The 20,650-nt window shown below is 40.0% G+C and overlaps 1 pseudogene; it reads left to right on the plus strand.

Annotated features, from left to right (window-relative positions):
- Positions 1-2,264: 2,264 nt before the first annotated feature.
- The window catches only part of LOC127230043 (E3 ubiquitin-protein ligase MSL2-like), a 61,434-nt pseudogene continuing 43,048 nt past the window's right edge, over positions 2,265-20,650 (plus strand).

Genomic DNA, 20,650 nt, shown 5'->3' on the forward strand with positions numbered 1-20,650 from the left:
AGTTGTGTCTTCCTTGTTGATTGAGGTTGGGTGTGACATGATAAACCATCCCTGCAATGCAGGAATGAAGCCTCCTTTGTCATTGTGGATGACTTCCCTCATGTGTGCCTGGATTTGATTTGCTAGTGTTTTATTGAGGCCTTTTTCATTCGTGTTCATGAGGGATATTAGTCTGTAGTTCTCTTTCTCGTTTGTATCTTTTTGTATCTTTGGTACCTAGGTACTTGTGGCCTCATAGAGTGTGGTAATATGCCTTCTGTTCCTATTGTGTGGAACTATTGAGGAATATTGGTATTTGCTTTTCTTTGGATTTCTAGTAGAAGTCTGCACTGCAGCCATCTTGCCCTGGGATTCTTTTGGTTGGGAGGGTTTTGATGACTGCCTCAATTGTGTTAGAGTCTATTGGTCTATTATCCAGAGGTTCCTCCTCCCACATCAGTTGGTGAGACATGGGGAGGCCTGGCTGGGACCCCAGGCCCTGTACCATAGTGCACTACAGGACAGCCCAATAGAAGGGACAATATGCCTTCTATCCAATCCACCAAAACCTTGGAGAAAGAGAATTTGAGAGAACGTGTGGGAGGGGCATAGAGAGCTTGAAGATTGCACTGAGCATGCCCTGTTCTAGGAGCCAGAAGTGGAGAGCAGGTCATGAGCAGTGTGCTCATGTTTGATTGGGGGTGGTACGTGGGGGAAGGGGTTGCAGCTAGGCAGGCGGGGATGGTGTGCATGGGCTAATGTGTTTATAGGGTTTTCTAAATGGCCTGTCAAAGTGCACTATTAATGGCGAAAGGCTACATTATCGGGCAGGGGAATATGAGTTGTGAGGTGTGTTGCACATGGCATGGGCCAGTCGGTAGCTCCAGGAGGGCATAAAGGGGGCTTTTAGAGACAAATCAGGTGAAAGGGGAAGCGGATGGAAAGGAAGATGCAGGGATGGGGGGGGGAGCGATTGAAAGCATGCTTTGCCCATGCTAGCTAGGGCTAGCCACATCAGAGTCTCAAGGATGACAGTGTCTCTGCCCCTTGACATAATGATCTCAAGGCAGCTAGATATGGGGAGGCCCCCTGGGACCCTGGGCCCTGCACCACAGTGCACTACAGGGACAGCCCAAGTGAAGTGACAATGTGCCTTCTAACCAATCCACCAGAACCCATACAACCTAGGAGAGAGAGAATTTGAGAGCTCCTGGGGAAGGGGCAGAGAGAGCATGAGGCTTGCACTAAGCATGCTCTGTTCTAGGATACCAGGTGGGCCTGAAGCACTGCACCATCCACCACAACCAGAGCAGTATGTGCCCAAATGAGGTAGAGCTGTGCATGAAGTGAAGGTGAGGGCAGCCAGGCCCAAGGGAGGGGACTGCAGAGGGCCTCTTTGCTAGGCTGTGGTGGTGGCCTGGAGCAGTGAACTCACCTAAGCCATAGCTCAGCAGGCAGTGGCAGTGGCAGTAGAGCTGGGATGAGTCATCAGTGCTGTGCTGAAAAGATGGCAGGGCTGTGAGTGGGCTGGGGCTGTGAATGGCCTGCAATTGTGATGGTGATCCTGAGTTTGGAACCTAGGAATAAGTGGTGGAGCCACTGCTAGCTGGGCCTGTTTTCTGCCCACTCATAGAACCTTGGGCCTGCACATTTTCTCCCTGGTCTCCCTTTTGGGCAGGGGCCTCTTTCCTCCTGCTTGAGGCACAGAATGGACCCAATATCTAGTATTGCAAGATTACAGCAGCCACACCCACCACTGCCTAAGCTTCTGGCACTCCACTCCTGCATGGTAGTCCTTGTCATACCACTGCCCCTTCACAGGCACTGCAATGGAGTAAGGGCCCCTGGCTGAAGATATGGGTGTTCACCTGGAACCCATCAGGTCCATACTGATGCTCTGCAGCTCCATCCAGAGGTGCATCTGCTGCCAGATATGCTGCTCGAGCCCAGGCCACCAGGAGAGCTACAGGGCTAAACCAAGTGCCATTCCAGGCCAGATCATACAATCTGTGGCCACCTTGGTTGAACTTGAAAGCTGGTTGCTCACTAGTTTCCTCTCTCTTTGGTCTGCAGGACTAAGGGACAGAGGAGGGGCACCGAGGCCCCATGTGTGGGAGGAAGCTTTAGCTTTGCACACTTGCATGGATTTTAGTTGTTTTTTTGGCCTGTGGTTCGGCTCAGATTTCTCCTAATAGTTGTAAACTCGCCATTGTTCCCTGGCTGCTTAGAAACTTGCATCCGGATTTTTTTTTCAACTGAGAGCCATTGGTGTTCAAGTTTTGGCAATGAACCCCGTGAATGCTACTGCTCTCTACATTTCCACCAACCGCCTAGTGCTCAACCATGACCCTGGAGACCCCAAGGCATTTCAAAAGATTATCAGGATCCTGCCTTACTTGCGACAGTCCCTCTCTTGCTGTGTTTGTGGACATTTGCTACAAGATCCTATTGCACCCACCAAATCCACCTGCCAACACTATGTCTGCAAAACTTGTAAAGGCAAGAAAATGATGATGAAAACTTCATGTAGCTGGTGCATAGACTATGAGCACTTTGAGGAAAACAAGCAGTTAAGCATCCTAGTAAACTGCTATAAGAAACTATGTGAATATATAACCCAGACAAGACTGGCACAGGACATAAGAGAAGCAGTTGACTGTTCTTCTTATATTTTAGCTTTACTCAATGAAGGATCATTGTTTTGTGAGGACACAGAGAAACCTTCAGACTCATCCTTCACTCTGTGTTTGACACATTCCCCTTTACCTTCAACCCTATAACCCACAGCAGATCCCCATGCTAATTTATCTCCAAAGTCTGAAATTGCCCTCAGCATTGCTATTGGCAGTTCTGTTGTCAATGATTTGCCTAATTACAAAGGAGTTTCAATAGATAGATTTGGTATAAATATCTCCTCACCCAAACATCCAAATATGATTGACATGTGTAATACTGTTGATATAAAAACTGAGGACCTGTCTGAGAGCCTGTCACCTGTCTGTGACATGGTAACCACTGACTTGTGCTCCACAGGTATTGATATCTGGAGTTTGAGTGAAGAGACAAAACCTGGTGACTCTTTTTTTGCTGAGTGATGAGGAAGTAATCCGCAGTTTGGATGTCCTAATTTGTATACAAATTTGGAAGCCACTGTATCCAATGAAACTTTTTTGAAGCTTTCTTGCAAGTCTCTTAACCATAATATTTTTATGTCTACCAGCCCTACACCTCATGTGTTAGCAAGTACAGCAGCAACTCCAAAGGTAGCAAAGTTGAATCGAAAAAGAACCAGATCTGAAATTGACAGTGAAAAAGTTCAGCCACTTCCAATTTCTACCATTATCAGAGGCACAACACTTGGGGCTTCTGCTCTTGTGATGGTGAAGCATGAAAGGAAAATCGTCCTTCAACTTATAGCTACAGTTTCCAATGGAGGCATAACAACCAAGACCACCAAAAGTGTACTTTTATCTACTAAAAGCATGAAAAATAGTCATGAACATGGATCCTAGAAATCCCACTCTAAACCCAAGCCAGGTATTCTTAAAAAAGACAAGGCAGGAAAGGCAAAGATTCTTAGTCATCATGTCATGCCAGGAAGTCCTACCATGACTGTGTACAAAAAGCCTCAGGGAAAGAAAGGATGTAAATGTGGGCATGATATGCAAAATCCAAGTAATTTTACATGCAGCAGACAGTGCTGCCATTGTTACTCTAACCAGAGAGCCTGCGTACATTGCAGATGTTGTGTCTGTCAGAACTCCTACATGGCCAATGGGGAGAAGAAGCTGGAGGCATTTGCTGTGCCAGCAAAGGCCTTGGAGCAGAGCAGACTCACATTGGGCGTTAATGTGACCAGCAATGCTGTGCGCAACACAAGTACCAGTACCAGTGTACCAATGTCACAGGGACCCCAGTAATGACATTTGATGGGAGATGCCATTATGTAAATATGTTTCTCATACTGGTTAATGAATAAAGCACTGTTGGCCAATAGGGAAGGAAGATAGGAGGGACTAGGAGACAAGGAGGATAGAAGAAGTAGGAAGGAGGAGTCAAGATGGAGACTCTGGAGAGAACAGAACCGCAGTTCCTCTGCTCTTGGTAAGACGACATGGAAATACATAGAAATGGGTTAATACTTAAGACAGAGCTAGCTGATAAGTAACTAGTAACTGGCCAACAACATAATATCAAATACCGAGTCTCAGTGTGTTAATTGGGGCTGGTGCGGCTGCAGGACAAGACTGGCAGCAGGAGAAAAAAAAACACACTCCTTACGTATGGTGCCCATTTAAAATTTAACAAAAGCTTAAAAAGGTTTTAGAACAGAGACAAGCAAGGTTTTTTGGTAGCAGTGTTTTTCTCGGTTGGACTCTGCTTTGTGAGAGACAATTAGATATTTGCGCGGCTCCTTTAAGGGACGGTTCCTGACTCAGCAAAAGCTGCAAAAAACTGCATGGCTTTATAGAATCACAGCTAACAATGTATTGGTGTGTATGAGAGATGGCAATGGCAGCGACCACATCTCCAAGCCGGCAGCATGCTTGCTGAATGGCAGTGCAGACCAAGGCCGTGGGCACAACTTTCAGTGCTGGCGGTAAAAACACCTGCCGCCATCTTTGGTAAACCACAGCAAGAACAAATATCACTTTCATTTCAGCAATATTGTTGTTTACCAGATAAAAGACTCATGGCCAGAAAAATATAAACATTTACAGTAAAGACAAAATCATATTAAGAAAAACCTCTAAAGGTTTTCATTGTGTTTTAAAATATACATAGACATAGTGAAAAAATTAAATGGTTTTAAAAAGACAAAGAGGAACTGGGTGTGGTGGCACACAACTTTAATCCCAGAATTTGAGAGACAGAGGCAAGCAGATCTCTTGTGATTTCAAAGTAAACCTGGTATGCAGAGTAAATTCCAGGACAGATAAGAGTTACATAGAGAAACCCTTTCTCAAAAAATAAAATGTAAAACAAACAGAGTAATAATAAAGCCACGTAAAGATGAAAAGCTCAGAGAGAATCTGGTTACTATATGGTGTTATATTGTCTTTGTATCTTTTGACTGCTTAGGAAATAACAACTGTTAAAACAAATGGTGCTGGATCAATTCAATTTATATATTTTAAAAATGCTTTGACTCAAAAATTTAAGTTCATGTACAAGTTACTGGGGAAAAGGATTTCTATTTTTGTTTCCACAGAAAATGAAAAGCTGTGGATTCCTTCCAGACTAATGTGGTTTGAGCAAGCCAGACCCCCTGAAACAGCGTACCAGGTGATCCTTCATTTAAAACAGCTTGAACAAGCCAGCCTTGCAGACTACAGCCAGGATTTCTGTGTCTTCTTAGGATCCCTATGACAGTGCCCCCTATCAGCAGGAAGTAGTTTGGAAAGAACAACGCCCAAATTCCAAAATATTGTTTATAAATGTTTGTTTTCATTTTAATGGGGTTGGTCATAAATGGTTAATGATCACAACCAATATGTCTTTAAAGGCAAAAAGGGGATTATGGTATAGATATGATTACTTTGCTTTGGAATGTATTTTCATTTATTGATACAAATTTAAGGTCAATTTTGTGATATGTATATTTCTCCTCTTGTTTAGGTATTGTGTTTATATAGCTCATTTATAAATGTAATGTATAATGTATGTATAATGTATTACAGATTATAAATAATTTCCTAGGATAGTCAAAGCTTAGAGTTAAGTTAGTTAGGTTTTTCAAGATACACAGAGATGTATTTGAGAGAGATAGGAATTCTTCAAACCTTTCAAAGACCTGCAGAATATGGCATTTAAAATGGTTTAGGGTTAAAGGCAAGCACCACCACAACCTGGATCCTAAAACAGACTTTAGCATTACAAAGTTACTGCCATTTTTAAGTTCTTTCAGGGTCAGATTAAAACTGACACTTTGAAGAATTTAAGTAGTAATAAGAAACAGCAAGTAAGGCCAGGAATGCCATTAAAGTTTTCAACAGAAAAATTAGTATAATAATTATTTAATAGTACATGAGTAATAATAAACAGAGGTTCACAATTCACTGACAGTACTTGGAGTATTGGTCCAGAACATGAGGAATAGAGGAAAGGCTGAAAAAAGAAAAGATAAAACTTGGGGAAGGGACATCTTGCTTATCCTTTGATATATTCTTAGTAAGCTTCTTATGAGGAATAGATTCCTGTTCCCTCCTTTTGGGGGTAGATGGAAGAAATGGGAGGCTTTTAGGAATTCAGTAGGAGTTATCTTTCAATGTGACCAGCTCATGAGCAGCCTACTCAAGCATTGCATCAAGAGGAGAAAACAGTTCATCTGGGGAACTTCAGTGATTAAGCCCACAGTGCCCTTGGGACCGATAACCCCAGCTCCATGTGGTGGGAGTAGTAGTGTGCACAGGACATGAAGCAACCTTGACATGAACCACAAATGCCCTGGATTCAGACAATTGCATTCTCTCCAAAGCATCTTCATTATGTTAAAGGAGGGGATCTATTTCATTCTCAATACCTGAGGGTCGAAGTCTAGGTCGCCAGGCTGATAATGGCTGTACTATGTTCATTTGTGGGTTTGAGAAAGAGCTATGTTCCTTCTTTGTGAGTCAGGACCTAAACACATGTCTTGCTTGCTCAGTCAACCCCTCAACAAAACAGTGTTTACCTTTTCCAACAGTTCTCCTCTGGGCTCATCTTGCCCTTCTGACTGAACTATGATTTTCTCTAGAAGAAAACTTGACCATCTGGCAGACCACTCCAATAATTCCCCCATAAGCAGCCTGAGAGTGACCTCTTCTATGATATGAGGATGGGCCAAGGGGCTGTTTGTAAATCAGGAGTTTCTCCTTTGACATGATTTGCAGCCAAACTCCTACAGAGACATATGCAGATACAAAAAGAGATAATTGTTACATGGCTTAACATTGTGTTTAGGTCAACTGCATTTGCTTTTTACCTGGTTGTCACAGGCACTTAAAATCAAGAAAGAGAAGCAGGATCCAGATGACAAACAAGATAGTAGCTTTTTCCCCTCCTAGAAAGCTGGATGATGGCTCTAAGAATGTAGGAGTTTTATCCCTGAAACTCAGAGCAAGTGCTTCGAAAATGCATAGTAATGAAAACAGTAGACTTCCTAGAAGGTTTACTATTTGGAGAGAAATGAAACTAGGAAGTTTGTATTTGTGAGCAATATTGTTAGTCAACACATGTTCAATAGCAGGTTAAAATCAAAAGAAAGCAAAAACTAACTGCATTATTCGAGGTTCTCTGCATGAACAAGGATGGTAGGATGAATCTCTCCATGAATGTAATGCATGGATTTATTATAATGTCTCATAGGCTGTGGTTCAGGTAGTGCAAAAATGGCTGCCTAACAATGGGCATCTGAAGACTATAGCAGTTGTTTAGTTCATCAGGGTACATGTCTCAGCTGGTCATCATTATACTCTTAAAGTCCAAAGGAGAAAGCTCTAAAGCTTGTAAAGTAATAAACTTGGTAGCGGTAGCTAGAGCAAGCAGCAACAGAAGGAGAGCCTCCTCCTTCAATACCCTTTATACATGCAGAATACCACCAGATGGTACAACTCATATTAAGGTGAATCTGATTCTTCCTTATGTGTTTTGTTTTATTATTGTATTTAATTTTTGATTGCTGACAGCCTCCTTAGTTCTGATATTAAACATGTGCACTGCCATCAAGTAGTTAAAGATGGATCTCATCATCTAATTCCACATAAAGCTTCCCTGAGTGGCTTTGACAGTTCTGTAACACATTCTGCCTTTCTGAAATACTATATGGGAACCCATTCCAACTTGTCATGGATACAGAGAGCTCAAATAACAACTATTGTCCCTAAGATATTATCTTTCCTACCATAGGTTGTCTGGGCCTTCTTGGTGAATATCTCCTATCTAAAAGCAATATATCTGGGCATATACAGGCTTATAGACACCCTTCAGGCAGGGAATATGTGAAAGTATGCCATTCTTTAAGGCAGATAATATGTGCAGTTATGGAGTGTCTTTAGTATTAGGGGAAGCAATTCCTATTTGCTCTTTATACATATTAAAAGAACACCTCTGCCATTGCCCTACCATTGGTTGACTAATGTTTGACAAATGAATTAAATGGAGCATTCAGTATTTGTAGTGAGATAATTGCCTTGTCCCTGCCTGCAGCACAGACCACGCCCATTGGGGGTGGAGACAGGGCCGGATGTGACCCAGGGGAAATAATTTTGAGGAGCATACTGGGAGAGCTCTCTTCCCTGCAGCACAGGAACAGATTCCTGGGAACAGGAACCTGCTGGAGTTCATCTGTCTATGTTGTAAGTTATTTCTCCCTGAATAAACATCTATTCAGCCTATTTTCTTCTCCTGATCCTTACCAAACGTCGATATCTGGTGTCAGAAGTGGAATTCGGATTTTTACCGGACCTGGTTTTCACCAAGGCAGCAGATGCTGCTCACTTCCCACACCAACCCCGAATGGGCAGGGTTCCTTGCCTAACCAGGTGGATATACCACAGCTTGTGGGACATTTGCCTCTGCCCTACAACTTTATCTCCACAGCGGCCCTGAGAAAGCTTGCACTGCTTCTCATCTTTTACCATTTCCCCACTTTGCATTTGCAGCTGTGGCGCACATGGCACCTGCCCAGCTGGTGTGTTTCCTGCAGCCCAAAGGTGCCAGTAAGAGGCAACACCTGTTAGCGCTGGGGTCCCCGAAATTTGCACAAGGCTCCTTTCACTCATTCATTTAACAAAATTTTGCTTGCCTTAGTTTGTTAAGGGATATTCTACAGGGAACAAGATCAGAAGGATTATCTGCTGCTGGATCCTATTTGGTGGGTCTCCTCCAGGCATTACCACCACAAGTTGAGATCAACAACTAAAACCATCAAAGTTCGAGGACAGCAGAATTACACCTAAGGTAAATGCAATAGTCTTCACAATTTAAGAAGATATAATATATGAGATCATTTGTTCCATACCTAGGGTGGATAATCTTATGATGCAAGACTTTAGAAATCCTTTTACTTCATATATACAAGGAATTTTAAGAGAAGAATATCATGGTTTAAAAAATATATACTTATTTTGGTAGTAGAATGGGTATCAATGTTATGATAGTATAAATGGTTTGATATTAGTGCAAACAATAAGGAAATTTTACAAACCATAAGAGTCTTAGTAACAGGGGTTCAAAATATGGAAAATGACAATAGAGAGCTTAAAAACAAAATGCATAATATTGAAAATAACAATGAAGAGCTCAAAATTAGAAGGGAAAATACAGAATGCTTAGAGAAAAATTCAGAATATTAGAGAGGCAAATAAAGAGCTTACAGGTAGAATACAAAACATGGAACATAAAAATGACCAACTAGAAAACAGAATTTGTTATATGTTAAATGCTTCAATAACCAAAGCAGAAACAGTGCAATGCAATAACATGCTGGCAGAAACAGCTCGTTCCTTATTGAATGAAGCTGCTAATAAGGTTAAAAAACAGGAACACCAGATGGAAAGTATAGCAGAAGCTGTTCCATGTCTGAGGATAATCAAAACCTAGCAGAAAGAACATTGTTTCTGGAAGGCTGTTTACATGCCATTCAGATAATATATTAGAATGGGAATATGTAGAATATGGAATCATTTGTAGATGGAGCAAGCAAGAGACTTATAGATTCATGAAGTCTCTAGAAAGTTATGTGGCTCAAGATCAGACACTCAAAGAAACAATGCTAAATAGATTTTAGACCTTTGAAGACTGCTGAACCCTGCCAAATCAGAGTAAGACAGGCTTCTTACCTTCCTGCTTTTGTTGTGGTCTGCCAGGTATTCTAGGCCTTAGCCAAAACTGGCTGTACCAACCTTGCTGTGAGACCTTGGGTGACTGCCTAGGTAACATGCTGTTTCAGTCCTTGCTGCACCATTTGGAAGTTGACCATCTACACTTCCTGCCTACCCTAGTATTGTTATTTTCCTTCTCAGGTCTTTCATGAGGTTGAATATTAAATTGTCACAACTATTATTCTGTCTTCCTAGTTAGATATATTACTTACTACACTTAAGCTTTCCAGCTTTGGACAGCACTATTGTAAACCCTGTTTTGTCTTTATGCTAGTACTAGATAGTTAGGTCATAAGTTTATATTTACTCAATTTTCCTTTTCTTAGAGCACACTTCTTATTCACTGTTTTGTATATAGTTTTTGTATCATGCCTAAATCTTTTCTTAGACTTAAAGGGGAACTGTAGTGAGATATTCACTTTTTTCACACCTGCGGCATAGACCAGGGCAATTGGGCTGGAGACAGAGCAGGAGTTACCTGGGGGAACTAAGTCTGAAGAGGGGGCTCTGAGATCTATATTGCTTGCAGCATATAGAATCTCAAGGGAAAGCATCACAGTAAGATTTAAATAAATAAGCAAGATGTTAACTTTAGCCACAAAACCTCTGAGTAAGAGTGATTGATAAGAGAAAAAAATAAAAATAGAAAAGGAGAGAGTTGTTTATGATAAGGATGTCTGATAAAATGAGGGAGAGAATAAAGGTAATATAAAAGGATATAGAGGTTCAAAGAAATTTTGTAAAAAGTTCAGTGAAAGATGTAAACTGTTGGTTGTGGACTCTCATATCTATAAACATAAATTTAAGATTAGTAATATGCATCAAAAATTTTGACCATACCATTCTAATTGTTTAAAAGTTCCATTTATTTCTCTAAAGAAAATTTTATGTACTTGTTAAAAAGTTCTGGAGATTGCCTCCAATATGGCAAGACCAGCCATTTGTGCAAAATACTGTTCTTGTGTGGACTGTTTGACTTTATGCTGTATGAACTGGATATGCAGAACCCACAGGAAAGTGACTGCTGTTACAACATACACATTGCTACAAGATTCCTGCTTCATGGAAGAGTCTGCTAGACAGTCTAACCAAAAGTTAAGATGCTCATTTTTTATGATACAAAAGGCAATGCGTCCTTGTTTTAGCTACATTTGGTAAGCGTAAGCTATTTAGGTAAATTGAGTCACATAGATGTTTCATATTTCCCTAAAAGGAGTTTCAAATTAATATCAGTATTTTTAAAGCTAAAATGGGCAATACAAAGTTTTCGTTTTATAAAAGCTGTTTCACCTATTATAAAATGATATGAAACACAAGATACTGGCCATCCTTATAAATTAACTGTTGGCTATAATCAAACTAAGTATTAATGATTAATAACAGGGATAAACATCACTCTGTCTCCCATACATGTTCTAAAAGTTTAAGCTTAAAACAAGTAACTCATACAAAGTTGTCTATTTAGATATACCTAGACAGACTTCTAATACTACAGAGATCTGTATAGATAAGGTATTTAAATGTTAACTAAAAAGCTGTAATAATATCAGACAAAGAATCACTGGTAATAAAAATTAACCTAGGCCTGTAAAGAAGATTATGAGGCAGCATGGATTGTTAGGACACTGACCAGGGTGCAAGATGCTCAACTACAATGACTGCTGCCAGGTAGGACCAAGCTTAGGCATTGTAGAGTCTATAGGGTATTGAAAAATTGCTTGTACCAACTTTGCCTAGACAAAATAAGGTCAGAAATTTCCATGTCCCTCTTCCATAGAGGAAAGACAAAAAAAAAAAAAAAAAAAAAAAAAAAAAAAAAAAACCCTCACATTATGTCCTTGGTGAAGAACTTCTGCCCTCAATGCCATAGACAATTGGTTATGGCTAGGAGTATATTGACTGGTCCCTGTCTTTTTTTTTTTTTTTTTTTACTATATTGAACAGTTAATTAAATATATCCTTCTCAGATCTGATAGTATTAATGGCTGGGCTAACCATAACATTGTCAGCTTGGCAGTATTAGGCAGCCTTAATATGGCTCCTCAATAAGGATCTAAAAATATAAAGACATATATGTCGTTTTTGAACATTTATTTATTAATTATGCATACAGTGTTCAGCCTGCATATATCAATGGCATAAGTACATTCCTTCTCTTTTACAGATACCCAATATCTACTTTTTCTACAATATGGATTTCAGCTAAGATTGGTAATAGTAATATATCTGAATCTTTTATGTCCTTTTATATAACACAGTTCATATTGGCTTCAGAGGATCAAATGTCATAAAGCTTGGATCCACTTCTTACATGTTAACAGGATTGCAGATAAGTACAGCCTTCCTGAGGATGGAATTTTCTCCCGGTCTTCCTGTTCTTCACTAAAGGTAAGGAACTAAGATTTCCAATTAAATATATACATTTTAACTTCTGTTCCCACTTTGACCATGTCTCAGCCGATTTGTGCTTCTGGCAGATGAGCATCAGTTGCTGACTACAGCCTGCTCCTCAATATTGCTCTCCCTGGACTTAAGGTGAACCACTCCAGCGGTTGTGAATCTTCAACAGGGTGTAAAAACTAATGCCTTTGATAAATGTTTGATTTTTCTTAATTCCCTTTCCTTTTGATGGTATTGCCAACATTTTAGCATACTTGCAGCTCAGAAAACACTGCAAAAGTAAGCAGGAAGTAATATAGGCATATCTCTGACACATCAGTGTTTTGATTTTCAAACACCTGTCACCTGGAGTTCTGTTGACTATAAAGCCTCCTTGAGCAGATTATTACTATTATGCCTATGGGTTTCCTCAACCTCCAAGGAAACGACTACTGACTGCAAAAGCAAAAGGTTTTTATTGCTAAAAATCAAGCCAGCTGGGACCTCACTCTGTCAGAAAAGTAAGGTAGTGGTTTAAATTTGTGAAGGGTTTTTAGCAGGGTAAACAGAAAGGGAAGTTTGAGACCACTAGTCTCATTTCACAAGGTTTCCAAGATCAGGCAGTTCATAGAGTACAAAGTTCATTTGCAAGGTCATCATGGATCTAAGTTAATAGTATCTCTCACTTGTTTATGTAAGATTGATAAGCACACCTGAAATGTTGTGGGTCTTCCTGTGTTTTTACTTCTTCTGAGAACAGGGTGTGGGCTCTGTACTCTGTAGTCAGGGATTTATCTACTGGTAGAAATTATTTTTCTGTTTATTTTTTCCTTCTTGCAATAAGCCCTAATTTTATACCTTTTAGTTATGAATTTTTCCATCATATTCCCTCTTTGCTATGGACATTAGAGGCCCAATTTTTGTGCCTCCAATAGATAAAAGACTTCTGGTGTTTTTTTGGTGTACAGGTTAGTCACCTAGCCCCCTATGTATAGGAGTTTCCTTTTGATATAGCATCTCAAGCAGGGAAAAGGTGAAATGTATTCTTTCATGTACTACTTCCTGCTTACTTTTGCAGTGTGTTTTCTTGGGCGAGAGAAGGGTAAAATTCTATTCAAAACCAAAATAAAATAAAATAAAATAAAATAAAAAAAAATGGGTGGGGGATTCAGGAAATGGAAGATTTATCAGAGGCATTAGTTTATAGACCCTGTTGAAGATTCACATTGGCTGTGCTGGTTCACACTAAGTCCAGAGCAGCATTTAGGAACAGGATGTAATCAGTAACTGATGCTCATTTTCCACAAGCAGAGATCTGCTGAGACATGTTTAAACTTGGGAACATAAGTTAAAACATATATATTAAATTGGATCTCTTTAATGATCAAGAAGGATAGCAAGGCCAATCTATACATGGATCTCTCGTGACAGAAGAAAAATGTAGAAGCTTCTAACCCAAATCTGTAGTTTTTGCTAGGACTCAAAGGCATAAGTACATTCCTGCTGTTTTACAGATAACAAATATCTATGTTTTCGATACAGATTGGTGATGATAATATATCTAAAACTTTTATGTCCTTTTATACAACACAGTTTATATAGGATTCAGAGGATCAAATGTCATACAGCTTGGATCCACTTCTTACCGGTAAAAAGGACTGCAGACAAGTATAACTTTCCTGAGGATGGAATTTTCTCCCTGGTCTTGTTGTCCTTCTTGATCACTAAAGGTAAGGAATTAAGAGTTCCAATTAAATGTATATGTTTTAACTTATATTTCCAATTTAACCATGTCTCAGCAGATTTGTGCTTCTGGCAGATGAGCATCAGTTACTGACTCCAGCCTGCACATAAATACTGCTCTGGACTTTCTGTGAACCATCACAGCCAATGTGATTCTTCAACAGGGTCTATAAACTAATGCCTCTGATAAATGTGCATTTTGCTGAATCCCTCCTCCTTTTTCTCCATTTCCTTTTCTTTTCTTTTTTTTTTTTTTTTTTTTTTGGTTTTGAATATCATCTGCAAATAGAGTTTAGTTCTTCCTTTCCAATATGGATCCCCTTGATCTCCTTTTGTTGTGGAAGTGTGTAGGGGAGAGTCCACCTGAATTGGTCCCAGAATCTCCTCTAGCCGAGGCCTGGCTATAGGGGACAAAGCCTGGGCTGATACTCAGGATGTTTCTGCATGGATAGCTGGGAATTTTCCCTTTCCGGCTGTTGAATAAGTTAATTATTCTAGTCTGCATTGTGTAATTGTATCTGCAACATCTGCATATTTTGTGGAAGAGGCAGATGATGATCTCACACACTGTAGGAAGAGAGTGGGGTTGTCTATTTTAGACAGGGGTAAGTGACATTGAGATTTGCGTCTCTACAGGTATCTACAACGTCTGAGTCTTGAGTAGAAGCCAGGGCCTAGAAACCCTTTGGTGTGTCTTTAAGCACACTCTAACCCTTGAGGAAGTGCTCTTGCTGTTCAAGCTTAACCAGCCAATCAACAAGAGCTGGCCAACCTGACAGTCACAGGCATTGCAGAACACTTCCTGTAAATACACTGTAACCTTTTACTCTTGCTTCAGGCTTCGTTAAGCAGAACAAGTGCCAGTGCATTGATTTCTGTTCTGGGAGTGCTACTGTAGTAAATTGTGAGTGGACCATGGATGAACACAGAAGCCACAATATGGTGAGTGAGGAGATGCTATCCTCAGATAGGGAGGATGGGATGGGGAGGCCTGGGAGTTGGTGTGGCAGGCCCTCCAGGTTGCTTGGTGGGAAACTTTGGCCACATTCAGTGTTCTGTGAGGTACCATATGGTCCTAGCAACTCCCCAGACCTGGGTGCTGGAGTATGAATACTTCACTCAGTAGAAAGCATTTCATTTCCATCAGAGAGCTTTCTGTAGAAAGGCTTGTATAGTCAGCACCAGAGTTCTTTTTGTGCACAGTAAGACAAAGAGACAAACCTAGAGAGGCCTAATTTCTCCAGTGTCTTCTACAACTTCTGCAGTACACATTTAATGTTTAGGTACAAGATTCATGTTAAATTAATTGTGTGTATCGTGTAAAATACATTTTCTTTATTTCTTTACATACTTATATTTATTTATTTTTGATTTTTGAGATAGCTTTTTTCTTTTATTTTTACATATTTATTTTTTTTTCTTATTTTACATATTGATCGAAGGTCCCTCTCCCTCCCTGCCATGCCTCCCAATTCGGCTCCTGTCCTATTTCTGTCCCCACTCCACAGGGAGGGTGATGTCTTCCAGGAGGAGTCAAAAATCTGTCAAATCATTTGGATTAGGGACTATGTCCTCCCTCCTGCCTCTAGGCTAAGGGAGTATCCCTCCATTTGACATGTGCTCCCAAAGTCATTTCATGATCCAGGGATGCATCCTGTTTCCAGGGAGACAACTTTTTTCTATGTATAGCACTGGAGCATGACATGAAAGTTGCACTGTAGAGCAGGCTAGTCCCAAACTCATAGTGACGTACATACTTCTGAATCCTCAGAGTGATATTATAGGCTTGAGACACTGAACATATCCATACATCCATACATGGCATTCTTGTGTTGGATTGCACTCCAATACTAAACTGTGATGTGGAAGAGTAGAATTGTTCATATAAAAGACGTACCAATTCATAGGGATATTGAGACCCACAAAATATGATTTAGCTGAGGGAGTGCTGCCTATAAAATTACACAAAGATGAGTAGTGTGCTAATAAGGCATGTTAGAGATTAGGATGCTAAAATATACATTTGATCTCTAAGATTGTCCCGGACATTTGGCTCCAAACCATGAAAAGGAGAAACTCCTAATTCACAGAGAGCCCCCAGGCCCATCTCCTTCTAACAAAACAAGACTGTTAAAATCTGATCAGCAGACATTGCTTGGGCACATTGAACATTAGGGCCTGGTGTTCCAGAAAGGGCCAGTTTTCTACAGAAAATCATAGTCATCCCAGATGGGCAAGATAAACTCAAGTGACAACTGTTTGAAAGGGAAAACCCTTTTGTTTTGAGGGTTGGACTGAGCAAGCAAGACTCTCAATCATGGAGATGGATCAATGCTCATTCTCAAAACTTGAAAATTTATTGGCAGAAACAGTAACAACCTGGAATCTTTGCCTTAGGACTGTTCCATCATGCCCTGAGATATGCAGAATAAAATAGAGCTCCTCCTTTAAAACAAGGAAGATGCTTATGAGGGAATGCCATTGTCTGCGGCCAGAGCTTTTGTGTAGGTGTTATTTCAAATACTGAGAACACAACTCTTAGTTCTGCTGACTTTCTAGAATTCTCCCATTTCCTTCCATTTCCCCCTGGAAATCATAAAGAGGAGGCAATTCTTCATAAGATGATTACATAGAATAAGACATAAGTTAAGCAAGACCTCCCTGCCATAGGTTTTATCTTTTCTTTGTTCTGCCTTTCCTATCTTCCCCATCTTCTGGCACATCTGTGTTCAAAACTGTCATTAAAGTGTGACATGAGAGCATGTCACTAGTGTACTCTGAAATAATTATGGTACTATCTTTTCTGTTGAAATCTTTCATTGGCTTACTGGACCGACTTGCAGTTCCCTGACCCTTTTTAAATTTTTCAAAGTCTCAGCTGTCAGGTGACCCTGGAAGAACTTAAAAATGGCAGCATTAATGGAATGCAAATTATGTTTAAGAGCCAGACAATGATGATAAATGTGTTTAACCCCAGCTATCAGATTGCACATACAGGCATATTTCTGTGAGTTTGAGACTAGTGTGCTCTATAGAGCTAGCCCACTACAACTAAGGCTATAGCACAGGGAAACCAAGAAACACTGTCTCAAAAAAATATCTGTTGTAGGCTTTCTCCTATGTGTACATTAGTGAGAGATAGTTAAATGTTATCATTACAGAGACTATTTTTTTTTCTTTTCTTTATTTACCTCTTTTGTCTATGGAGTTATTTGTTCACTGGAAAGGCAAAATCTAGAACAGCTTTACTCCCAGCATTTTAGAATTAATTTTCTGAGACATGCTTTCTCAATTACAATGGTTGCTTTGATCTCAGCTCGTTGCTTTCCAGGGCAATGTACTTTCTGTCCTCTTAAATACACCTCATTAAATTAAGTGACTGTATGCCCTCAGAAGGGAGAAGGATGATTTTTTTTTGTTTGTTTGTTTTGTTTTGTTTTTTGGACCAAGCATCTTAAGCACCTAATTTGAGGATACCAATTTCTTTTAAGGAAATATTTAATAAACAGAATCTGTAACACTGCACATTCATTTAAAATATAATCCACATCTACATCATAAATGATCTCAGTGAGAACAAGGTAAGAAAGTATGACCCCAGTGTTTTAAAATTGTCCATATGAGTCATGAAGTTGACTGTCCATTACACTTGCAACAAAAAGATTTGCATACTTTCATGTGGAGCATGTATGCTGCCTTCAGACCAGAGTAGAAAGAAGAGTTTATTGCGTGCACTGTAAGGAGAACCAGGGTAGGATATCAGCTGCTGTGTCCATCATTAAAAAGGCTGTGATTGCTGCATTGTGATGGTTTGAATGTGATTGCACCTATAATCTCATAGGGAATGGCAGTAGTAGAAGGAGGAGATTTGTTGCAGTGACTTTGGCATTTTGAGAAGAAGAGTATCATTGGTGATGGGTTTTGGGGTTTCCTATGCTTTGGATATGGAAAGTATATAAGATGTCTTACTGAGGCCTGCATATCAAGATGTAGCCAGCACCATATTTTTCTTCAAATCATGCTCCCTGCTATGATGAAAATAGATGGAATTTCTGAAACTGTGAGTCAATCCAATTACAACTTTTCTTTATAAAATTTGTGGGGGATCTCTTCCTTGCAAGTAGAGTGATGAGTATTCCACCCCTGATTGTCACTGGGGAGACTAGGGTTGGAATCCCTGATAGGGGGAGCTTTACCCAGGAGGCAGAGACAGGTTGACCTCTGTGAGTTAGGGTCCAGGCTGTTCTACAAGAGCTAGTTCCAGGACCACCTTAATGTCACAGAGAAACCCTATCTAAAGAACATCAACAAAAAGATTTGTGGTGGTCTTAGAACTTATACACAGCAATAAAAATCCTAACTAATGTAGGTTCAGTGATTTTCTTCTTTAGATACTCAGGGTGTATTGATTCATGTCATGTGAATGAAGACAGACTAGATTTGTTGGATAAAATTTGGAAGTTATATTGAGCTGGGTATAGCCAATGGTGTGATGTCATTGAGATTTGCATTGATCACAGCTACTCCAGATTTTGCTACCTAGTGCTGGGAAGAAACTGCTGCAATTTCTTTAGGGAAAGGCTTTGAGTGCTCATTAAGAAGGAAATAAATGTTACTTATTTACTCTTTTCCAATTCCCCTGGCTGGTATTGGGAATGCAAATGACTACAAGGATATGGTAGAATGGAGTTCATTTAAGATCTTTGAAGCTGGTGTAGGCACAGTGCAGAAAGAGGTGGGAGAAGGAAGGAACAGGAGCAATTTCTTGCTTTCCCTTGGTGGAAATATCAGTGTGGAGCCTATAATCAATTGTAGATGGTTTACAAAATGTCTGACTGGCCATTTCTTGGTGTCCATAGACAAGGACAATCAATAATCTTGATAAAGTACTGATGTGATAATGAAACCAAATTGCTGACTTTTGTGTAGAAGGTGCAATGAAATCAGCCCCACAGCATGGTCAGTGTGTAAGCTTCAGAGCAGGAGGAGCAGACCTGCCTAACTGTCATTGCTGCAGGGACAGGAAGGGAACATGTGCCCTGTGCTGACCTGGGCACTGGCCCTTTTCCTCTGAGCCTCTCTGTGTGTAGGTTCCCTTTGGGGAGTGAAATCTTTGTGTCCACACTGGGCTGTGGTGGGGCACAAGTTTTATTCAAGCACTTGATAGGCAGAGGCAAGAAGCTCTATGTGAGTTTGAGGCCAGTATGATTTTCAAAGAGAGTTCTAGTGTAGGTCCCAAACATAAAGAGACAGCCTGCCTTAAAAACCAAAAGAAAAACTAAAGGAAATAAAACAAAACAAACAAACCAAAACGAAACTAATATTGGTGTTCAATATGAAAGACAAAGTTTCTTTTAGTATGAGTTGGGAGCATCCAAGGGAAAAACTGAATGTTTGCTTCTGGAATTTATGAATATTGCAATCCACAATCAGACTTTTCTTACATTTGCCACACACAGTTTAGAAAACAGTGGAAAATGGTCATGAGAATCATCTTTCAGCAATACAAGATCACAGCTCTTTTAACTTTCCACACTCACTAGCTACAATAGCATGTCTCAGGAACGTTGAGCTCCTGGAGAAAAAAAGGAATTTCTTATCCGCTCTTTTCTCAAGTGTGCATGGTGTTTAGTGGGTGGACAGGGCAGTTTCCACATGCTGTGGCATTATACATGTGGTTGGAAGTAGAAATTAAATCATTGTTCTGTATTAAATTTTGTGTGGGCATGATGGGGCTGGTTTTGTCTTAAACCACAAGGAGCCTTGAGAGTTTGCAGAAACATAGAAAAAGATTACCACCATTTTTAGAGAGAACTCTAAACCATGAGGCATTTCTGTTGGGAACAATGCCAGTACCTGGAGTGTCAGAAGAAGACAGCGAGCATTCTTCTGAGTTAATTTTGTGGGAGTTGTGAATTCTTTTTATGTAAGATCTAAATAACTAGCACGATGGGTAGCTGGTTAACATTGGTAAAGATCTCGGTTTTCCTGCCTGAATTTCCTCTGGTGTTTCGATAAAAATTTGATTATATTTTCCAGCTTTTGTTCTTGTCACTGTCTCTGCATCTTGGCTTTATCCTTTCCCAAACATTGTACACCTTCTTGATCACCATATATTTGTTTTAAATATAAAGGTCACAATATGTCAAAGTATAACCTGAACGTTTCCTGGATTTCCTCTGTGTCCATTGTTATGTCCTCCTTTTCATTTCTGATTTTGTGAATTTGCATGTTCTCTCTCTGCTTTTTCATTAGTTTGGATAGAGGTTTGTCTATCTTGTTGATGTTCTTGAAAACCCAACTCTTTGTTATATTGATTTTTTTGTATTGTTTCCCTAGTTTCTGTTTTATTGATTTCAGCCCTCAAATTGTTTATTTTCTGGCATCTACTCCTCCAGGGTGAGTTTGGTTCTCTCTGTTCTAAGGCTTTCAGTTGCACTGTTAATTCTCTATTGTGACTATTCTCTGTTTATGTTCATATGGGCACATAGTGCAATGAACTTCTCTGGTACCACTGCTTTCAAGGTGTCCCATTAGTTTTGGTATGTTGTGTCCTCATTCTTGTTGAATTTTAGGATGTCCTTAATTTCTTTTTTTTTCTTCTTTGACACAGGTATGGTGCAATTGAACATTGTTGAGTTTGCATGAGTTTGTAGTGTTTCTTCATTTTGTGTTGTTGTATTCCA

This window comes from Phodopus roborovskii, unplaced genomic scaffold (genome assembly GCF_943737965.1).
Source record: "Phodopus roborovskii unplaced genomic scaffold, PHOROB, whole genome shotgun sequence".
Lineage (NCBI taxonomy): Eukaryota > Metazoa > Chordata > Mammalia > Rodentia > Cricetidae > Phodopus > Phodopus roborovskii.